This window comes from Dama dama, chromosome 31 (assembly GCF_033118175.1).
Source record: "Dama dama isolate Ldn47 chromosome 31, ASM3311817v1, whole genome shotgun sequence".
Lineage (NCBI taxonomy): Eukaryota > Metazoa > Chordata > Mammalia > Artiodactyla > Cervidae > Dama > Dama dama.
Window position 1 is genome coordinate 4,678,428 of NC_083711.1, and position 20,656 is coordinate 4,699,083.

Here is a 20,656-nt window from a genome sequence, read left to right on the forward strand (position 1 = left end):
CGGGAGACCCAGGGTCCCTTTCCACGTGCCACAGGGATCCTGGGACTCCTATCCATTTTCAAAAGGAGTCAGGCATCGTCTCCTTTGGAAGCATTGATCTCCGCGGACCTCTCGAGTTTTCAAAGGATGTGAGGCCTCCGGTCGCGATGAGGCGGAGAACTCGGTCTTTCTCTGTGGTCTCCACAGGGGTTTCAGACATCCCTTCGTCTTCGGAGATGCAAGACGAGCCTGCATTCAATTCACTGCAGGGATATCCGGCCTTACTTCGAGTCAGAGCATCTCGGTGTCCATTCCACTTGAGGCCACAAATTCAGGGTCCCTCAAATATACCTGTAGCTGAGAGAAGCCTCCTCTTGAGGTGCATGTGGAAAGTTGGTATTCCTCTTGAGTCGAAGCCAGGGACTAAGCTCTCATCTCGAGTTGATTTGGGGTCGACGGAGCCCTTTCATGTTGGTCCAGTGACCTCAGGATCCCTCTAGACTTGAGACAGTGATCTTGGGTTTTCTCTGGAGTGCCATCAAGGAAATCAAGGCTCCTTTCAAGTTTGATGTGGAACACGGAATTGCTCTGCATGCAGTGCAGGGGAATCGGGCCTCATCTCGCGGCGAGGGGGAAGTCTCATGGTTTTTCTCGAGTTGCGGCCGGAACCGGGGGAATATTCTCGAGTTACGACGGGGAGGGCCCTTCCAGACACGTGTTTGTTCAGCGACGTCAGGACTCCTGCCTAGGTGCGAGGGACACCTCGGTATTCTCCTCGAGTCTTGGCATGGCAATTGGGACGCGTATCCACGTGAGGCGGGAGACCCACGGTCCCTTTCCACGTGCCACAGGGATCCTGGTACTCCTATCCATTTTCAAGAGGAGTCAGGCATCGTCTCCTTTGGAAGCATTGATCTCCGCGGACCTATCGAGTTTTCAAAGGATATGAGGCCTCCGGTTGCGTTGAGGTGGAGGACTAGATCTTTCTCTATGGTCTCCACAGGGGATTCAGACAACCCTTCGTCTTGGGAGATGCAAGACGAGCCTGCATTCAATTCACTGCAGGGATATCCGGCCTTACTTCGAGTCAGACCATCTCGGTGTCCATTCCACTTGAGGCCACAAACTCAGGGTCCCTCTCACATACTTGTAGCTGAGAGAAGCCTCCTCTTGAGGTGCTTGTGGAAAGTTGGTATTCCTCTTGAGTCGAAGCCAGGGACTAAGCTCTCATCTCGAGTTGATTTGGGGTCCACGGAGCCCTTTCGTGTTGCTACAGTGACCTCAGGATCCCTCTAGACTTGAGACAGTGATCTTGGGTTTTCTCTGGAGTGCCATCAAAGAAATCAAGGCTCCTTTCATGTTTGATGTGGAACATGGAATTGCTCTGCATGCAGTGCAGGGGAATCGGGCCTCATCTCGCGGCGAGGGGGAAGTCTCATGGTTTTTCTCGAGTTGCGGCCGGAACCTGGGGTATATTCTCGAGTTACGACGGGGAGGGCCCTTCCAGACACGTGTTTGTTCAGCGACGTCAGGACTCCTGCCTAGGTGCGAGGGACACCTCGAGATTCTCCTCGAGTCTTGGCATGGCAATTGGGACGCGTCTCCACGTGAGGCGGGAGACCCAGGGTCCCTTTAAACGTGCCAAAGGGATCCTGGAACTCCTATCCATTTTCAAGAGGAGTCAGGCATCATCTCCTTTGGAAGCATTGATCTCCTCGGACCTCTCGAGTTTTCAAAGGATGTGAGGCCTCCGCTCGCGATGAGGCGGAGAATTAGGTCTTTCTCTGTGGTCTCGACAGGGGATTCAGACATCCCTTTGTCTTGGGAGATGCAAGGCGAGCCTGCATTCAATTCACTGCAGGGATATCCGGCCTTACTTCGAGTCAGAGCATCTCGGTGTCCATTCCACTTGAGGCCAAAAACTCAGGGTCCCTCTCACATACTTTTAGCTGAGAGAAGCCTCCTCTTGAGGTGCTTGTGGAAAGTTGGTATTCCTCTTGACTCGAAGCCAGGGACTAAGCTCTCATCTCGAGTTGATTTGGGGTCCACGGAGCCCTTTCGTGTTGCTCCAGTGACCTCAGGATCCCTCTAGACTTGAGACAGTGATCTTGGGTTTTCTCTGCAGTGTCATCAACGAAATCAAGGCTCCTTTCACGTTTGATGTGGAACACGGAATTGCTCTGCACGCAGTGCAGGGGAATCGGGCCTCATCTCGCGGCGAGGGGGAAGTCTCATGGTTTTTCTCGAGTTGCGGCCGGAACCTGGGGTATATTCTCGAGTTACGACGGGGAGGGCCCTTCCAGACACGTGTTTGTACAGCGACGTCAGGACTCCTGCCTACGTGCGAGGGACACCTCGGGATTCTCCTCGAGTCTTGGCATGGCAATTGGGACGCGTCTCCACGTGAGGCGGGAGACCCAGGGTCCCTTTCCACGTGCCACAGGGATCCTGGGACTCCTATCCATTTTCAAGAGGAGTCAGGCATCGTCTCCTTTGGAAGCATTGATCTCCGCGGACCTCTCGAGTTTTCAAAGGATGTGAGGCCTCTGGTCGCGATGAGGCGGAGAATTAGGTCTTTATCTGTGGTCTCCACAGGGGATTCAGACATCCCTTCGTCTTGGGAGATGCAAGACGAGCCTGCATTCAATTCACTGCAGGGATATCCGGCCTTACATCGAGTCAGAGCATCTCGGTGTCCATTCCACTTGAGGCCACAAACTCAGGGGCCCTCTCACATACCGGTAGCTGAGAGAAGCCTCCTCTTGAGGTGCTTGTGGAAAGTTGGTATTCCTCTTGAGTCAAAGCCAGGGACTAAGCTCTCATCTCGAGTTGATTTGGGGTCCACAGAGCCCTTTCGTTTTGCTACAGTGACCTCAGGGTCCCTCTAGACTTGAGACAGTGATCTGGGGTTTTCTCTGGAGTGCCATAAAGGAAATCATGGCTCCTTTCATGTTTGATGTGGAACAAGGAATTTCTCTGCACGCAGTGCATGGGAATCGGGCCTCATCTCGCGGCGAGGGGGAAGTCTCATGGTTTTTCTCGAGTTGCGGCCGGAACCTGGGGTATATTCTCGAGTTACAACGGGGAGGGCCCTTCCAGACCCGTGTTTGTTCAGCGACGTCAGGACTTCTGCCTAGCTGCGAGGGACACCTCGGTATTATCCTCGAGTCTTGGCCTGGCAATTGGGACGCGTCTCCACGTGAGGCGCGAGACCAAGGGTCCCTTTCCACGTGAGACAGGGATCCTGGGACTCCTATCCATTTTCAAGAGGAGTCAGGCATCGTCTCCTTTGGAAGCATTGATCTCCGCGGACCTCTCGAGTTTTCAAACGATGTGAGGGCTCCGGTCGCGATGAGGCGGAGAACAAGGTCTTTCTCTGTGGTCTCCACAGGGGATTCAGACATCCCTTCATCTTGGGAGATGCAAGACGAGCCTGCATTCAATTCAGTGCAGGGATATCTGGCCTTACTTTGTGTCAGAGCATCTCGGTGTCCATTCCACTTGAGGCCACAAACTCAGGGTCCCTCTCACATACCTGTAGCTGAGAGAAGCCTCCTCTTGAGGTGCTTGTGGAAAGTTGATATTCCACTTGAGTCGAAGCCAGGGACTAAGCTCTCATCTCGAGTTGATTTGGGTTCCATCGAGCCCTTTCGTGTTGCTCCAGTGACCTCAGGATCCCTCTAGACTTGAGACAGTGATCTTGGGTTTTCTCTGGAGTGCCATCAAGGAAATCAAGGCTCCTTTCACGTTTGATGTGGAACACGGAATTGCTCTGCACACAGTGCAGGGGAATCGGGCCTCATCTCGCGGCGAGGGGGAAGTCTCATGGTTTTTCTCGAGTTGCGGCCGGAACCTGGGGTATATTCTCGAGTTACGACGGGGAGGGCCCTTCCAGACACGTGTTTGTTCAGCGACGTCAGGACTCCTGCCTAGGTGCAAGGGACAACTCGTGATTCTCCTCGAGTCTTGGCATGGCAATTGGTATGTGTCTCCACGTGATGCGGGAGACCCAGGGTCCCTTTCCACGTGCCACAGGGATCCTGGGACTCCTATCCATTTTCAAGAGGAGTCAGGCATCGTCTCCTTCGGAAGTATTGATCTCCGCGGACCTCTCGAGTTTTCAAAGGATGTGAGGCATCCGGTCGCGTTGAGGCGGAGGACTAGGTCTTTCTCTGTGGTCTCCACAGGGGATTCAGACAATCCTTCGTTTTGGGAGATGCAAGACGAACCTGCATTCAATTCACTGCAGGGATATCTGGCCTTACTTCGAGTCAGACCATTTCGGTGTCCATTCCACTTGAGGTCAGCAACTCAGGGTCCCTCTCACATACCTGTAGCTGAGAGAAGCCTCCTCTTGAGGTGCTTGTGGAAAGTTGGTATTCCTCTTGAGTCGAAGCCAGGGACTAAGCTCTCATCTCGAGTTGATTTGGGGTGCACAGAGCCCTTTCGAGTTGCTCCAGTGACCTCAGGATCCCTCTAGACTTGAGACAGTGATTTTGGGTTTTCTCTGGAGTGCCATCAAGGAAATCAAGGCTCCTTTCACGTTTGATGTGGAACACCGAATTGCTCTGCACGCAGTGCAGGAGAATCGGGCCTCATCTCGCGGCGAGGAGTAAGTCTCATGGTTTATCTCGAGTTGCGGCTGGAACATGGGGTATATTCTCGAGTTATGACGGGGAGTGCCCTTCCAGACACGTGTTTGTTCAGAGACGTCAGGACTCCTGCCTAGGTGCAAGGGACACCTCGGGATTCTCCTCGAGTCTTGGCATGGCAAATGGGACGCGTCTCCACGTGAGGCGGGAGACCCAGGGTCCCTTTCCCCGTGCCACAGGGATCCTGGGACTCCTATCCATTTTCAAGAGGAGTCAAGCATCGTCTCCTTTGGAAGCATTGATCTCCGCTGACCTCTCGAGTTTTCAAAACATGTGAGGCCACAGGTCGCGATGAGGCGGAGAACTAGGTCTTTCTCTGTGGTCTCCACAGGGGATTCAGACATCCCTTCGTCTTGGGAGATGCAAGACGAGCCTGCATTCAATTCACTGCAGGGATATCCGTGCTTACTTCGAGTCAGAGCATCTCGGTGTCCATTCCACTTGAGGCCACAAACTCAGGGTCCCTCTCACATACCTGTAGCTGAGAGAAGCCTCCTCTTGAGGTGCTTGTGGAAAGTTGGTATTCCTCTTGCGTCGAAGCCAGGGACCAAGCTCTCATCTCGAGTTGATTTGGGGTCCACAGAGCCCTTTCGTGTTGCTCCAGTGACCTCAGGATCCCTCTAGACTTGAGACAGTGATCTTGGGTTTTCTCTGGAGTGCCATCAAGGAAATCAAGGCTCCTTTCACGTTTGTTGTGGAACACGGAATTGCTCTGCATGCAGTGCAGGGGAATCGGGCCTCATCTCGCGGCGAGGAGTAAGTCTCATGGTTTTTCTCGAGTTGCGGCCTGAACCTGGGGTATATTCTCGATTTACGACGGGGAGGGCCCTTCCAGACACGTGTTTGTTCATCGACGTCAGGACTCCTGCCTAGGTGCGAGGGACACCTCGGGATTCTCCTCGAGTCTTGGCATGGAAATTGGGACGCGTCTCCACGTGAGGTGGGAGACCCAGTGGCCCTTTCCACGTGCCACAGGGATCCTGGGACTCCTATCCATTTTCAAGAGGAGTCAGACATCGTCTCCTTTGGAAGCATTGATCTCCGCGGACCTTTCGAGTTTTCAAAGGATGTGAGGCCTCCGTTCCCTTTGAGGCGGAGAACTCGGTCTTTCTCTGTGGTCTCCACAGGGGATTCAGACATTCCTTCGTCTTCGGAGATGCAAGACGAGCCTGCATTCAATTCACTGCAGGGATATCCGGCCTTACTTCGAGTCAGAGCATCTCGGTGTCCATTCCACTTGAGGCCACAAACTCAGGGTCCCTCTCACATACCTGTAGCTGAGAGAGGTGCTTGTGGAAAGTTGGTCTTCCTCTTGAGTCGAAGCCAGGGACTAAGCTCTCATCTCGAGTTGATTTGGGGTCCACGGAGCCCTTTCGTGTTGGTACAGTGACCTCAGGATCCCTCTAGACTTGAGACAGTGATCTTGGGTTTTCTCTGGAGTGCCATCAAGGAAATCAAGGCTCCTTTCACTTTTGATGTGGAATAGGGAATTGCTCTGCACGCAGGGCAGATGAATCGGGCCTGATGTCGCGGCGAGGGGGAAGTCGCATGGTTTTTCTCGAGTTGCGGCCGGAACCTCGGCTATATTCTCGAGTTAAGATGGGGAGGGCCCTTCCAGACATGTGTTTGTTCAGCGACGTCAGGACTCCTGCCTAGGTGCGAGGGACACCTCGGGATTCTCCTCGAGTCTTGGCATGGCAATTGGGATGCGTCTCCACGTGAGTCGGGAGACCCAGGGTCCCTTTCCACGTGCCACAGGGATCCTGGGACTCCTATCCATTTTCAAGAGGAGTCAGGCATCGTCTCCTTTGGAAGCATTGATCTCCGCAGACCTCTCGAATTATCAAAGGATGTCAGGCCTCCGGTCGTATTGAGGCGGAGGACTAGGTTTTTCTCTGTGGTCTCCACAGGGGATTCAGACATCCCTTCGTCTTGGGAGATGCAAGACGAGCCTGCATTCAATTCACTGCAGGGATATCCGGCCTTACTTCGAGTCAGAGCATCTCGGTGTCCATTCCACTTGAGGCCACAAACTCAGGGTTCCTCAAATATACCTGTAGCTGAGAGAAGCCTCCTCTTGAGGTGCATGTGGAAAGTTGGTATTCCTCTTGAGTCGAAGCCAGGGACTAAGCTCTCATCTCGAGTTGATTTGGGGTCGACGGAGACCTTTCATGTTGGTCCAGTGACCTCAGGATCCCTCTAGACTTGAGACAGTGATCTTGGGTTTTCTCTGGAGTGCCATCAAGTAAATCAAGGCTCCTTTCACGTTTGATGTGGAACACGGAATTGCTCTGCATGCAGTGCACGGGAATCGGGCCTCAACTCGCGGCGAGGGGGAAATCTCATGGTTTTTCTCGAGTTGCGGACGGAACCTGGGTTATATTCTCTAGTTACGACGGGGAGGGCCCTTCCAGACACGTGTTTGTTCAGCGACGTCAGGACTCCTGCCTAGGTGCGAGGGACACCTCGGGATTCTCCTCGAGTCTTGGCATGGCAATTGGGACGCGTCTCCACGTGAGGCGGGAGACCCAGGGTCCCTTTCCACGTGCCACAGGGATCCTGGGACTCCTATCCATTTTCAAAAGGAGTCAGGCATCGTCTCCTTTGGAAGCATTGATCTCCGCGGACCTCTCGAGTTTTCAAAGGATGTGAGGCCTCCGGTCGCGATGAGGCGGAGAACTCGGTCTTTCTCTGTGGTCTCCACAGGGGTTTCAGACATCCCTTCGTCTTCGGAGATGCAAGACGAGCCTGCATTCAATTCACTGCAGGGATATCCGGCCTTACTTCGAGTCAGAGCATCTCGGTGTCCATTCCACTTGAGGCCACAAATTCAGGGTCCCTCAAATATACCTGTAGCTGAGAGAAGCCTCCTCTTGAGGTGCATGTGGAAAGTTGGTATTCCTCTTGAGTCGAAGCCAGGGACTAAGCTCTCATCTCGAGTTGATTTGGGGTCGACGGAGCCCTTTCATGTTGGTCCAGTGACCTCAGGATCCCTCTAGACTTGAGACAGTGATCTTGGGTTTTCTCTGGAGTGCCATCAAGGAAATCAAGGCTCCTTTCACGTTTGATGTGGAACACGGAATTGCTCTGCACGCAGTGCAGGGGAATCGGGCCTCATCTCGCGGCGAGGGGGAAGTCTCATGGTTTTTCTCGAGTTGCGGCCGGAACCGGGGGAATATTCTCGAGTTACGACGGGGAGGGCCCTTCCAGACACGTGTTTGTTCAGCGACGTCAGGACTCCTGCCTAGGTGCGAGGGACACCTCGGTATTCTCCTCGAGTCTTGGCATGGCAATTGGGACGCGTATCCACGTGAGGCGGGAGACCCACGGTCCCTTTCCACGTGCCACAGGGATCCTGGGACTCCTATCCATTTTCAAGAGGAGTCAGGCATCGTCTCCTTTGGAAGCATTGATCTCCGCGGACCTATCGAGTTTTCAAAGGATATGAGGCCTCCGGTTGCGTTGAGGTGGAGGACTAGATCTTTCTCTATGGTCTCCAAAGGGGATTCAGACAACCCTTCGTCTTGGGAGATGCAAGACGAGCCTGCATTCAATTCACTGCAGGGATATCCGGCCTTACTTCGAGTCAGACCATCTCGGTGTCCATTCCACTTGAGGCCACAAACTCAGGGTCCCTCTCACATACTTGTAGCTGAGAGAAGCCTCCTCTTGAGGTGCTTGTGGAAAGTTGGTATTCCTCTTGAGTCGAAGCCAGGGACTAAGCTCTCATCTCGAGTTGATTTGGGGTCCACGGAGCCCTTTCGTGTTGCTACAGTGACCTCAGGATCCCTCTAGACTTGAGACAGTGATCTTGGGTTTTCTCTGGAGTGCCATCAAAGAAATCAAGGCTCCTTTCATGTTTGATGTGGAACATGGAATTGCTCTGCATGCAGTGCAGGGGAATCGGGCCTCATCTCGCGGCGAGGGGGAAGTCTCATGGTTTTTCTCGAGTTGCGGCCGGAACCTGGGGTATATTCTCGAGTTACGACGGGGAGGGCCCTTCCAGACACGTGTTTGTTCAGCGACGTCAGGACTCCTGCCTAGGTGCGAGGGACACCTCGAGATTCTCCTCGAGTCTTGGCATGGCAATTGGGACGCGTCTCCACGTGAGGCGGGAGACCCAGGGTCCCTTTAAACGTGCCAAAGGGATCATGGAACTCCTATCCATTTTCAAGAGGAGTCAGGCATCATCTCCTTTGGAAGCATTGATCTCCTCGGACCTCTCGAGTTTTCAAAGGATGTGAGGCCTCCGCTCGCGATGAGGCGGAGAATTAGGTCTTTCTCTGTGGTCTCGACAGGGGATTCAGACATCCCTTTGTCTTGGGAGATGCAAGGCGAGCCTGCATTCAATTCACTGCAGGGATATCCGGCCTTACTTCGAGTCAGAGCATCTCGGTGTCCATTCCACTTGAGGCCAAAAACTCAGGGTCCCTCTCACATACTTTTAGCTGAGAGAAGCCTCCTCTTGAGGTGCTTGTGGAAAGTTGGTATTCCTCTTGACTCGAAGCCAGGGACTAAGCTCTCATCTCGAGTTGATTTGGGGTCCACGGAGCCCTTTCGTGTTGCTCCAGTGACCTCAGGATCCCTCTAGACTTGAGACAGTGATCTTGGGTTTTCTCTGCAGTGCCATCAACGAAATCAAGGCTCCTTTCACGTTTGATGTGGAACACGGAATTGCTCTGCACGCAGTGCAGGGGAATCGGGCCTCATCTCGCGGCGAGGGGGAAGTCTCATGGTTTTTCTCGAGTTGCGGCCGGAACCTGGGGTATATTCTCGAGTTACGACGGGGAGGGCCCTTCCAGACACGTGTTTGTACAGCGACGTCAGGACTCCTGCCTACGTGCGAGGGACACCTCGGGATTCTCCTCGAGTCTTGGCATGGCAATTGGGACGCGTCTCCACGTGAGGCGGGAGACCCAGGGTCCCTTTCCACGTGCCACAGGGATCCTGGGACTCCTATCCATTTTCAAGAGGAGTCAGGCATCGTCTCCTTTGGAAGCATTGATCTCCGCGGACCTCTCGAGTTTTCAAAGGATGTGAGGCCTCTGGTCGCGATGAGGCGGAGAATTAGGTCTTTATCTGTGGTCTCCACAGGGGATTCAGACATCCCTTCGTCTTGGGAGATGCAAGACGAGCCTGCATTCAATTCACTGCAGGGATATCCGGCCTTACATCGAGTCAGAGCATCTCGGTGTCCATTCCACTTGAGGCCACAAACTCAGGGGCCCTCTCACATACCGGTAGCTGAGAGAAGCCTCCTCTTGAGGTGCTTGTGTAAAGTTGGTATTCCTCTTGAGTCAAAGCCAGGGACTAAGCTCTCATCTCGAGTTGATTTGGGGTCCACAGAGCCCTTTCGTTTTGCTACAGTGACCTCAGGGTCCCTCTAGACTTGAGACAGTGATCTGGGGTTTTCTCTGGAGTGCCATAAAGGAAATCATGGCTCCTTTCATGTTTGATGTGGAACAAGGAATTTCTCTGCACGCAGTGCATGGGAATCGGGCCTCATCTCGCGGCGAGGGGGAAGTCTCATGGTTTTTCTCGAGTTGCGGCCGGAACCTGGGGTATATTCTCGAGTTACAACGGGGAGGGCCCTTCCAGACCCGTGTTTGTTCAGCGACGTCAGGACTTCTGCCTAGCTGCGAGGGACACCTCGGTATTATCCTTGAGTCTTGGCCTGGCAATTGGGACGCGTCTCCACGTGAGGCGCGAGACCAAGGGTCCCTTTCCACGTGAGACAGGGATCCTGGGACTCCTATCCATTTTCAAGAGGAGTCAGGCATCGTCTCCTTTGGAAGCATTGATCTCCGCGGACCTCTCGAGTTTTCAAACGATGTGAGGGCTCCGGTCGCGATGAGGCGGAGAACAAGGTCTTTCTCTGTGGTCTCCACAGGGGATTCAGACATCCCTTCATCTTGGGAGATGCAAGACGAGCCTGCATTCAATTCAGTGCAGGGATATCTGGCCTTACTTTGTGTCAGAGCATCTCGGTGTCCATTCCACTTGAGGCCACAAACTCAGGGTCCCTCTCACATATCTTTAGCTGAGAGAAGCCTCCTCTTGAGGTGCTTGTGGAAAGTTGATATTCCACTTGAGTCGAAGCCAGGGACTAAGCTCTCATCTCGAGTTGATTTGGGTTCCATCGAGCCCTTTCGTGTTGCTCCAGTGACCTCAGGATCCCTCTAGACTTGAGACAGTGATCTTGGGTTTTCTCTGGAGTGCCATCAAGGAAATCAAGGCTCCTTTCACGTTTGATGTGGAACACGGAATTGCTCTGCACACAGTGCAGGGGAATCGGGCCTCATCTCGCGGCGAGGGGGAAGTCTCATGGTTTTTCTCGAGTTGCGGCCGGAACCTGGGGTATATTCTCGAGTTACGACGGGGAGGGCCCTTCCAGACACGTGTTTGTTCAGCGACGTCAGGACTCCTGCCTAGGTGCAAGGGACAACTCGTGATTCTCCTCGAGTCTTGGCATGGCAATTGGTATGTGTCTCCACGTGATGCGGGAGACCCAGGGTCCCTTTCCACGTGCCACAGGGATCCTGGGACTCCTATCCATTTTCAAGAGGAGTCAGGCATCGTCTCCTTTGGAAGTATTGATCTCCGCGGACCTCTCGAGTTTTCAAAGGATGTGAGGCATCCGGTCGCGTTGAGGCGGAGGACTAGGTCTTTCTCTGTGGTCTCCACAGGGGATTCAGACAACCCTTCGTTTTGGGAGATGCAAGACGAACCTGCATTCAATTCACTGCAGGGATATCTGGCCTTACTTCGAGTCAGACCATTTCGGTGTCCATTCCACTTGAGGTCAGCAACTCAGGGTCCCTCTCACATACCTGTAGCTGAGAGAAGCCTCCTCTTGAGGTGCTTGTGGAAAGTTGGTATTCCTCTTGAGTCGAAGCCAGGGACTAAGCTCTCATCTCGAGTTGATTTGGGGTGCACAGAGCCCTTTCGAGTTGCTCCAGTGACCTCAGGATCCCTCTAGACTTGAGACAGTGATTTTGGGTTTTCTCTGGAGTGCCATCAAGGAAATCAAGGCTCCTTTCACGTTTGATGTGGAACACCGAATTGCTCTGCACGCAGTGCAGGGGAATCGGGCCTCATCTCGCGGCGAGGAGTAAGTCTCATGGTTTATCTCGAGTTGCGGCTGGAACATGGGGTATATTCTCGAGTTACGACGGGGAGTGCCCTTCCAGACACGTGTTTGTTCAGAGACGTCAGGACTCCTGCCTAGGTGCAAGGGACACCTCGGGATTCTCCTCGAGTCTTGGCATGGCAAATGGGATGCGTCTCCACGTGAGGCGGGAGACCCAGGGTCCCTTTCCCCGTGCCACAGGGATCCTGGGACTCCTATCCATTTTCAAGAGGAGTCAGGCATCGTCTCCTTTGGAAGCATTGATCTCCGCTGACCTCTCGAGTTTTCAAAACATGTGAGGCCACAGGTCGCGATGAGGCGGAGAACTAGGTCTTTCTCTGTGGTCTCCACAGGGGATTCAGACATCCCTTCGTCTTGGGAGATGCAAGACGAGCCTGCATTCAATTCACTGCAGGGATATCCGTGCTTACTTCGAGTCAGAGCATCTCGGTGTCCATTCCACTTGAGGCCACAAACTCAGGGTCCCTCTCAAATACCTGTAGCTGAGAGAAGCCTCCTCTTGAGGTGCTTGTGGAAAGTTGGTATTCCTCTTGCGTCGAAGCCAGGGACCAAGCTCTCATCTCGAGTTGATTTGGGGTCCACAGAGCCCTTTCGTGTTGCTCCAGTGACCTCAGGATCCCTCTAGACTTGAGACAGTGATCTTGGGTTTTCTCTGGAGTGCCATCAAGGAAATCAAGGCTCCTTTCACGTTTGTTGTGGAACACGGAATTGCTCTGCATGCAGTGCAGGGGAATCGGGCCTCATCTCGCGGCGAGGAGTAAGTCTCATGGTTTTTCTCGAGTTGCGGCCGGAACCTGGGGTATATTCTCGAGTTATGACGGGGAGGGCCCTTCCAGACACGTGTTTGTTCAGCGACGTCAGGACTCCTGCCTAGGTGCGAGGGACACCTCGGGATTCTCCACGAGTCTTGGCATGGTAATTGGGACGCGTCTCCACGTGATGCAGGAGACCCAGGGTCCCTTTCCACGTGCCACAGGGATCCTGGGACTCCTATCCATTTTCAAGAGGAGTCAGGCAACGTCTCCTTGGAAGCATTGATCTCCGCGCATCTCTCGAGTTTTCAAATGATGTGAGGCCTCCGTTCGCGTTGAGGCGGAGAACTAGGTCTTTCTCTGTGGTCTCCACAGGGGATTCAGACATCCCTTCATCTTGGGAGATGCAAGACGAGCCTGCATTCAATTCAGTGCAGGGATATCTGGCCTTACTTTGTGTCAGAGCATCTCGGTGTCCATTCCACTTGAGGCCACAAACTCAGGGTCCCTCTCACATACCTGTAGCTGAGAGAAGCCTCCTCTTGAGGTGCTTGTGGAAAGTTGATATTCCACTTGAGTCAAAGCCAGGGACTAAGCTCTCATCTCGAGTTGATTTGGGTTCCCTCGAGCCCTTTCGTGTTGCTCCAGTGACCTCAGGATCCCTCTAGACTTGAGACAGTGATCTTGGGTTTTCTCTGGAGTGCCATCAAGGAAATCAAGGCTCCTTTCACGTTTGATGTGGAACACGGAATTGCTCTGCACACAGTGCAGGGGAATCGGGCCTCATCTCGCGGCGAGGGGGAAGTCTCATGGTTTTTCTCGAGTTGCGGCCGGAACCTGGGGTATATTCTCGAGTTACGACGGGGAGGGCCCTTCCAGACACGTGTTTGTTCAGCGACGTCAGGACTCCTGCCTAGGTGCAAGGGACAACTCGTGATTCTCCTCGAGTCTTGGCATGGCAATTGGTACGTGTCTCCACGTGAGGCGGGAGACGCAGGGTCCCTTTCCACGTGCCACAGGGATCCTGGGACTCCTATCCATTTTCAAGAGGAGTCAGGCATCGTCTCCTTTGGAAGCATTGATCTCCGCGGACCTCTCGAATTTTCAAAGGATGTGAGGCCTCCGTTCGGATGAGGCGGAGGACTAGGTCTTTCTCTGTGGTCTCCACAGGGGATTCAGACATCCCTTCGTCTTGGAGGATGCAAGACGAGCCTGCATTCAATTGACTGCAGGGATATCCGGCCTTACTTCGAGTCAGAGCATCTCGGTGTCCATTACACTTGAGGCCACAAACTCAGGGTCCCTGTCACATACCTGTAGCTTAGAGAAGCCTCCTCTTGAGGTGCTTGTGGAAAGTTGGTATTCCTCTTGAGTCTAAGCCAGGGACTAAGCTCTCATCTCGAGTTGATTTCGGTCCACGGAGCCCTTTCCTGTTGGTCCAGTGACCTCAGGATCCCTCTAGACTTGAGACAGTGATCTTGGGTTTTCTCTGGAGTGCCATCAAGGAAATCACGGCTCCTTTCACGTTTGATGTGGAACACGGAATTGCTCTGCACGCAGTGCAGGGGAATCGTGCCTCATCTCGCGGCGAGGGGGAAGTCTCATGGTTTTTCTCGAGTTGCGGCCGGAACCTGGGGTATATTCTCGAGTTACGACGGGGAGGGCCCTTCCAGACACGTGTTTGTTCAGCGACGTCAGGACTCCTTCCTAGGTGTGAGGGACAACTCGGGATTCTCCTCTAGTCTTGGCATGGCAATTGGGACACGTCTCCACGTGAGGCGGGAGACCCAGGGTCCCTTTCCACGTGCCACAGTGATCCTGGGACTCCTATCCATTTTCAAGAGGAGTCAGGCATCGTCTCCTTTGGAAGCATTGATCTCCGCGGACCTCTTGAGTTTTCAAATGATGTGAGGCCTCCGTTCACGATGAGGCGGAGGACTTGGTCTTTCTCTGTGGTCTCCACAGGGGATTCAGACATCCCTTCGTCTTGGGAGATGCAAGACGAGCCTGCATTCAATTCACTGCAGGGATATCCGGCCTTACTTCGAGTCAGAGCATCTCGGTGTACATTCCACTTGAGGCCACAAACTCAGGGGCCCTCTCACATACCTGTAGCTGAGAGAAGCCTCCTCTTGAGGTGCTTGTGGAAAGTTGGTATTCCTCTTGAGTCGAAGCCAGGGACTAAGCTCTCATCTCGAGTTGATTTGGGGTGCACAGAGCCCTTTCGATTTGCTCCAGTGACCTCAGGATCCCTCTAGACTTGAGACAGTGATTTTGGGTTTTCTCTGGAGTGCCATCAAGGAAATCAAGGCTCCTTTCACGTTTGATGTGGAACACCGAATTGCTCTGCACGCAGTGCAGGGGAATCGGGCCTCATCTCGCGGCGAGGAGTAAGTCTCATGGTTTATCTCGAGTTGCGGCTGGAACATGGGGTATATTCTCGAGTTACGACGGGGAGTGCCCTTCCAGACACGTGTTTGTTCAGAGACGTCAGGACTCCTGCCTAGGTGCAAGGGACACTTCGGGATTCTCCTCGAGTCTTGGCATGGCAAATGGGACGCGTCTCCACGTGAGGTGGGAGACCCAGGGTCCCTTTCCCCGTGCCACAGGGATCCTGGGACTCCTATCCATTTTCAAGAGGAGTCAGGCATCGTCTCCTTTGGAAGCATTGATCTCCGCTGACCTCTCGAGTTTTCAAAACATGTGAGGCCACAGGTCGCGATGAGGCGGAGAACTAGGTCTTTCTCTGTGGTCTCCACAGGGGATTCAGACATCCCTTCGTCTTGGGAGATGCAAGACGAGCCTGCATTCAATTCACTGCAGGGATATCCGGCCTTACTTCGAGTCAGAGCATCTCGGTGTCCATTCCACTTGAGGCCACAAACTCAGGGTCCCACTCACATACCTGTAGCTGAGAGAAGCCTCCTCTTTAGGTGCTTGTGGAAAGTTGGTATTCTTCTTGAGTCGAAGCCAGGGACTAAGCTCTCATCTCGAGTTGATTTGGGGTCCCGGAGCCCTTTCGTGTTGCTCCAGTGACCTCAGGATCCCTCTAGACTTGAGACAGTGATCTTGGGTTTTCTCTGGAGTGCCATCAAGGAAATCAAGGCTCCTTTCACGTTTGATGTGGAACACGGAATTGCTCTGCACGCATTGCAGGGGATTCGGGCCTCATCTCTCGGCGAGGAGTAAGTCTCATGGTTTTTCTCGAGTTGCGGCCGGAACCTGGGGTATATTCTCGAGTTATGACGGGGAGGGCCCTACCAGACACGTGTTTGTTCAGCGAAGTCAGGACTCCTGCCTAGGTGCGAGGGACACCTCGGGATTCTCCACGAGTCTTGGCATGGTAATTGGGACGCGTCTCCACGTGATGCGGGAGACCCAGGGTCCCTTTCCACGTGCCACAGGGATCCTGGGACTCCTATCCATTTTCAAGAGGAGTCAGGCAACGTCTCCTTGGAAGCATTGATCTCCGCGCACCTCTCGAGTTTTCAAAGGATGTGAGGCCTCCGTTCGCGTTGAGGCGGAGAACTAGGTTTTTCTCTGTGGTCTCCACAGGGGATTCAGACATCCCTTCGTCTTGGGAGATGCAAGACGAGCCTGCATTCAATTCACTGCAGGGATATCCGGCCTTACTTCGAGTCAGAGCATCTCGGTGTCCATTCCACTTGAGGCCAAAAACTCAGGGTCCCTCTCACATACCTGTAGCTGAGAGAAGCCTCCTCTTGAGGTGCTTGTGGAAAGTTGGTATTCCTCTTGCGTCGAAGCCAGGGACCAAGCTCTCATCTCGAGTTGATTTGGGGTCCACAGTGCCCTTTCGTGTTGCTCCAGTGACCTCAGGATCCCTCTAGACTTGAGACAGTGATCTTGGGTTTTCTCTGGAGTGCCATCAAGGAAATCAAGGCTCCTTTCACGTTTGTTGTGGAACACGGAATTGCTCTGCATGCAGTGCAGGGGAATCGGGCCTCATCTCGCGGCGAGGAGTAAGTCTCATGGTTTTTCTCGAGTTGCGGCCGGAACCTGGGGTATATTCTCGAGTTATGACGGGGAGGGCCCTTCCAGACACGTGTTTGTTCACCGACGTCAGGACTCCTGCCTAGGTGCGAGGGACACCTCGGGATTCTCCACGAGTCTTGGCATGGTAATTGGGACGCGTCTCCACGTGATGCAGGAGACCCAGGGTCCCTTTCCACGTGCCACAGGGATCCTGGGACTCCTATCCATTTTCAAGAGGAGTCAGGCAACGTCTCCTTGGAAGCATTGATCTCCGCGCATCTCTCGAGTTTTCAAAGGATGTGAGGCCTCCGTTCGCGTTGAGGCGGAGAACTAGGTTTTTCTCTGTGGTCTCCACAGGGGATTCAGACATCCCTTCGTCTTGGGAGATGCAAGACGAGCCTGCATTCAATTCACTGCAGGGATATCTGGCCTTACTTCGAGTCAGAGCATCTCGGTGTCCATTCCACTTGAGGCCACAAACTCAGGGTCCCTCTCACATACCTGTAGCTGAGAGAAGCCTCCTCTTGAGGTGCTTGTGGAAAGTTGGTATTCCTCTTGAGTCGAAGCCAGGGACTAAGCTCTCATCTCGAGTTGATTTGGGGTCCACGGAGCCCTTTCATGTTGCTCCAGTGACCTCAGGATCCCTCTAGACTTGAGACAGTGATCTTGGGTTTTCTCTGGAGTGCCATCAAGGAAATCAAGGCTCCTTTCACGTTTGATGTGGAACACGGAATTGCTCTGCACGCAGTGCATGGGAATCGGGCCTCATCTCGCGGCGAGGGGGAAGTCTCATGGTTTTTCTAGAGTTGCGGCCGGAACCGGGGGTATATTCTCGAGTTACGACGGGGAGAGCCCTTCCAGACACGTGTTTGTTCAGCGACGTCAGGACTCCTGCCTAGGTGCGAGGGACACCTCGGGATTCTCCTCGAGTCTTGGCATGGCAATGGGGACGCGTCTCCACGTGAGGCGGGAAACCCAGTGTCCCTTTCCACGTGCCACAGGGATCCTGGGACTCGTATCCATTTTCAAGAGGAGTCAGGCATCGTCTCCTTTGGAAGCATTGATCTCCGCGGACCTCTCGAATTTTCAAAGGATGTGAGGTCTCTGGTCGCGATGAGGCAGAAAGTTAGGTCTTTCTCTGTGGTCTCCACAGGGGATTCAGACATCCCTTCGTCTTGGGAGATGCAAGACGAGCCTGCATTCATTTCACTGCAGGGATATCCGGCCTTACTTCGAGTCAGAGCATCTCGGTGTCCATTCCACCTGAGACCACAAACTCAGGGTCCCTCTCACATACCTGTAGCTCAGAGAAGCCTCCTCTTGAGGTGCTTGTGGAAAGTTGATATTCCTCTTGAGTCGAAGCCAGGGACTAAGCTCTCATCTCGAGTTGATTTGGGGTCCACGGAGCCCTTTCGTGTTGCTCCAGTGACCTCAGGATCCCTCTAGACTTGAGACAGTGATCTTGGGTTTTCTCTGGAGTGCCATCAAGGAAATCAAGGCTCCTTTCAAATTTGATGTGGAACACGGAATTGCTCTGTACGCAGTGCAGGGGAATCGGGCCTCATCTCGTGGCAAGGGGGATGTCTCATTATTTTTCTCAAGTTGCGGCCGAAACCTGGGGTATATTCTCGAGTTACGACGGGGAGGGCCCTTCCAGACACGTGTTTGTTCAGCGACGTCAGGACTCCTGCCTAGGTGCGAGGGACACCTCGGGATTCTCCTCGAGTCTTGGCATGGCAATTGGGACGCGTCTCCACGTGAGGCGGGAGACCCAGGGTCCCTTTCCACGTGCCACAGGGATCCTGGGACTCCTATTCATTTTCAAGAGGAGTCAGGCATCGTCTCCTTTGGAAGCATTGATCTCCACGGACCTCTCGAGTTTTCAAAGAATGTGAGGCCTTCGCTCGCGATGAGGCGGAGAACTAGGTCTTTCTTGTGGTCTCCACAGGGGATTCAGACATCCCTTCGTCTTGGGAGATGCAAGACGAGCCTGCATTCAATTCACTGCAGGGATATCCGGCCTTACTTAAGTCAGAGCATCTCGGTGTCCATTCCACATGAGGCCAAAAACTCAGGGTCCCTCTCACATACATGTAGCTGAGAGAAACCTCCTCTTGAGGTGCTTGTGGAAACTAGGTATTCCTCTTGAGTCGAAGCCAGGGACTAAGCTCTCATCTCGAGCAGATTTGGGGTCCACGGAGCCCTTTGGTGTTGCTCCAGTGACCGCAGGATCCCTCTAGACTTGAGACAGTGGTCTTCTGTTTTCTCTGGAGTGCCATCAAGGAAATCAAGTCTCCTTTCCCGTTTGATGTGGAACACGGAATTGCTCTGCATGCAGTGCAGGGGAATCAGGCCTCATCTCGCAGCGAGGGGGAAGTCTCATGGTTTTTCTCGAGTTGCGGCCGGAACCTGGGGTATATTCTCGAGTTACGACGGGGAGGGCCCTTCCAGACACGTGTTTGTTCAGCGACGTCAGTACTCCTGCCTAGGTGCGAGGGACACCTCGGGATTCTCCACGAGTCTTGGCATGGCAATTGGGACGCGTCTCCACGTGAGGCGGGAGACCCAGGGTCCCTTTCCACGTGCCACAGGGATCCTGGGACTCCTATGCATTTTCAAGAGGAGTCAGGCATCGTCTCCTTTGGAAGCATTGATCTCTGCAGACCTCTCGAGTTTTCAAAGGATATGAGGCCTCCGGTAACGATGAGGCGGAGGACTAGGTCCTTCTCTGTGGTCTCCACAGGGGATTCAGACATCCCTTCGTCTTGGGAGATGCAAGACGAGCCTGCATTCGTTTCACTGCAGGGATATCCGGCCTTCCTTCGAGTCAGAGCATCTCGGTGTCCATTGCACTTGAGCCCACAAACTCAGGGTCCCTCTCACATACCTTTAGCAGAGAGAAGCCTCCTCTTGAGGTGCTTGTGGAAAGTTAGTATTCCTCTTGACTCGAATCCAGGATCTAAGCTCTCATCTCGAGTTGATTTGGGGTCCACGGAACCCTTTCGTGTTGCTCCAGTGACCTCAGGATCCCTCTAGACTTGAGACAGTGATCTTGGGTTTTCTCTGGAGTGCCATCAAGGAAATCAAGGCTCCTTTCCCATTTGATGTGGAACACGGAATTGCTCTGCACGCAGTGCAGGGGAATCGGGCCTCATCTCGCGGCGATGGGGAAGTCTCATGGTTTTTCTCGAGTTGCGGCCGGAACCAGGGGTATATTTTCGAGTTACAACGGGGAGGGCCCTTCCAGACACGTGTTTGTTCAGCGATGTCAGGACTCCTGCCTAGGTGCGAGGAACACCTCGGGATTCTCCTCGAGTCTTGGCATGGCAATTGGGACGCGTCTCCACGTGAGGCGGGAGACCCAGGGTCCCTTTCCACGTGCCACAGGGATCCTAGGACTCCTATCCATTTTCAAGAGGAGTCAGGCATCGCCTCCTTTGAAAGCATTGATCTCCACGGACCTCTCGAGTTTTCAAAGAATGTGAGGCCTTCGCTCGCGATGAGGCGGAGAACTAGGTCTTTCTTGTGGTCTCCACAGGGGATTCAGACATCCCTTCGTCTTGGGAGATGCAAGACGAGCCTGCATTCAATTCACTGCAGGGATATCCGGCCTTACTTAAGTCAGAGCATCTCGGTGTCCATTCCACTTGAGGCCAAAAACTCAGGGTCCCTCTCACATACATGTAGCTGAGAGAAACCTCCTCTTGAGGTGCTTGTGGAAACTAGGTATTCCTCTTGAGTCGAAGCCAGGGACTAAGCTCTCATCTCGAGCAGATTTGGGGTCCACGGAGCCCTTTGGTGTTGCTCCAGTGACCGCAGGATCCCTCTAGACTTGAGACAGTGGTCTTCTGTTTTCTCTGGAGTGCCATCAAGGAAATCAAGTCTCCTTTCCCGTTTGATGTGGAACACGGAATTGCTCTGCATGCAGTGCAGGGGAATCAGGCCTCATCTCGCAGCGAGGGGGAAGTCTCATGGTTTTTCTCGAGTTGCGGCCGGAACCTGGGGTATATTCTCGAGTTACGACGGGGAGGGCCCTTCCAGACACGTGTTTGTTCAGCGACGTCAGTACTCCTGCCTAGGTGCGAGGGACACCTCGGGATTCTCCACGAGTCTTGGCATGGCAATTGGGA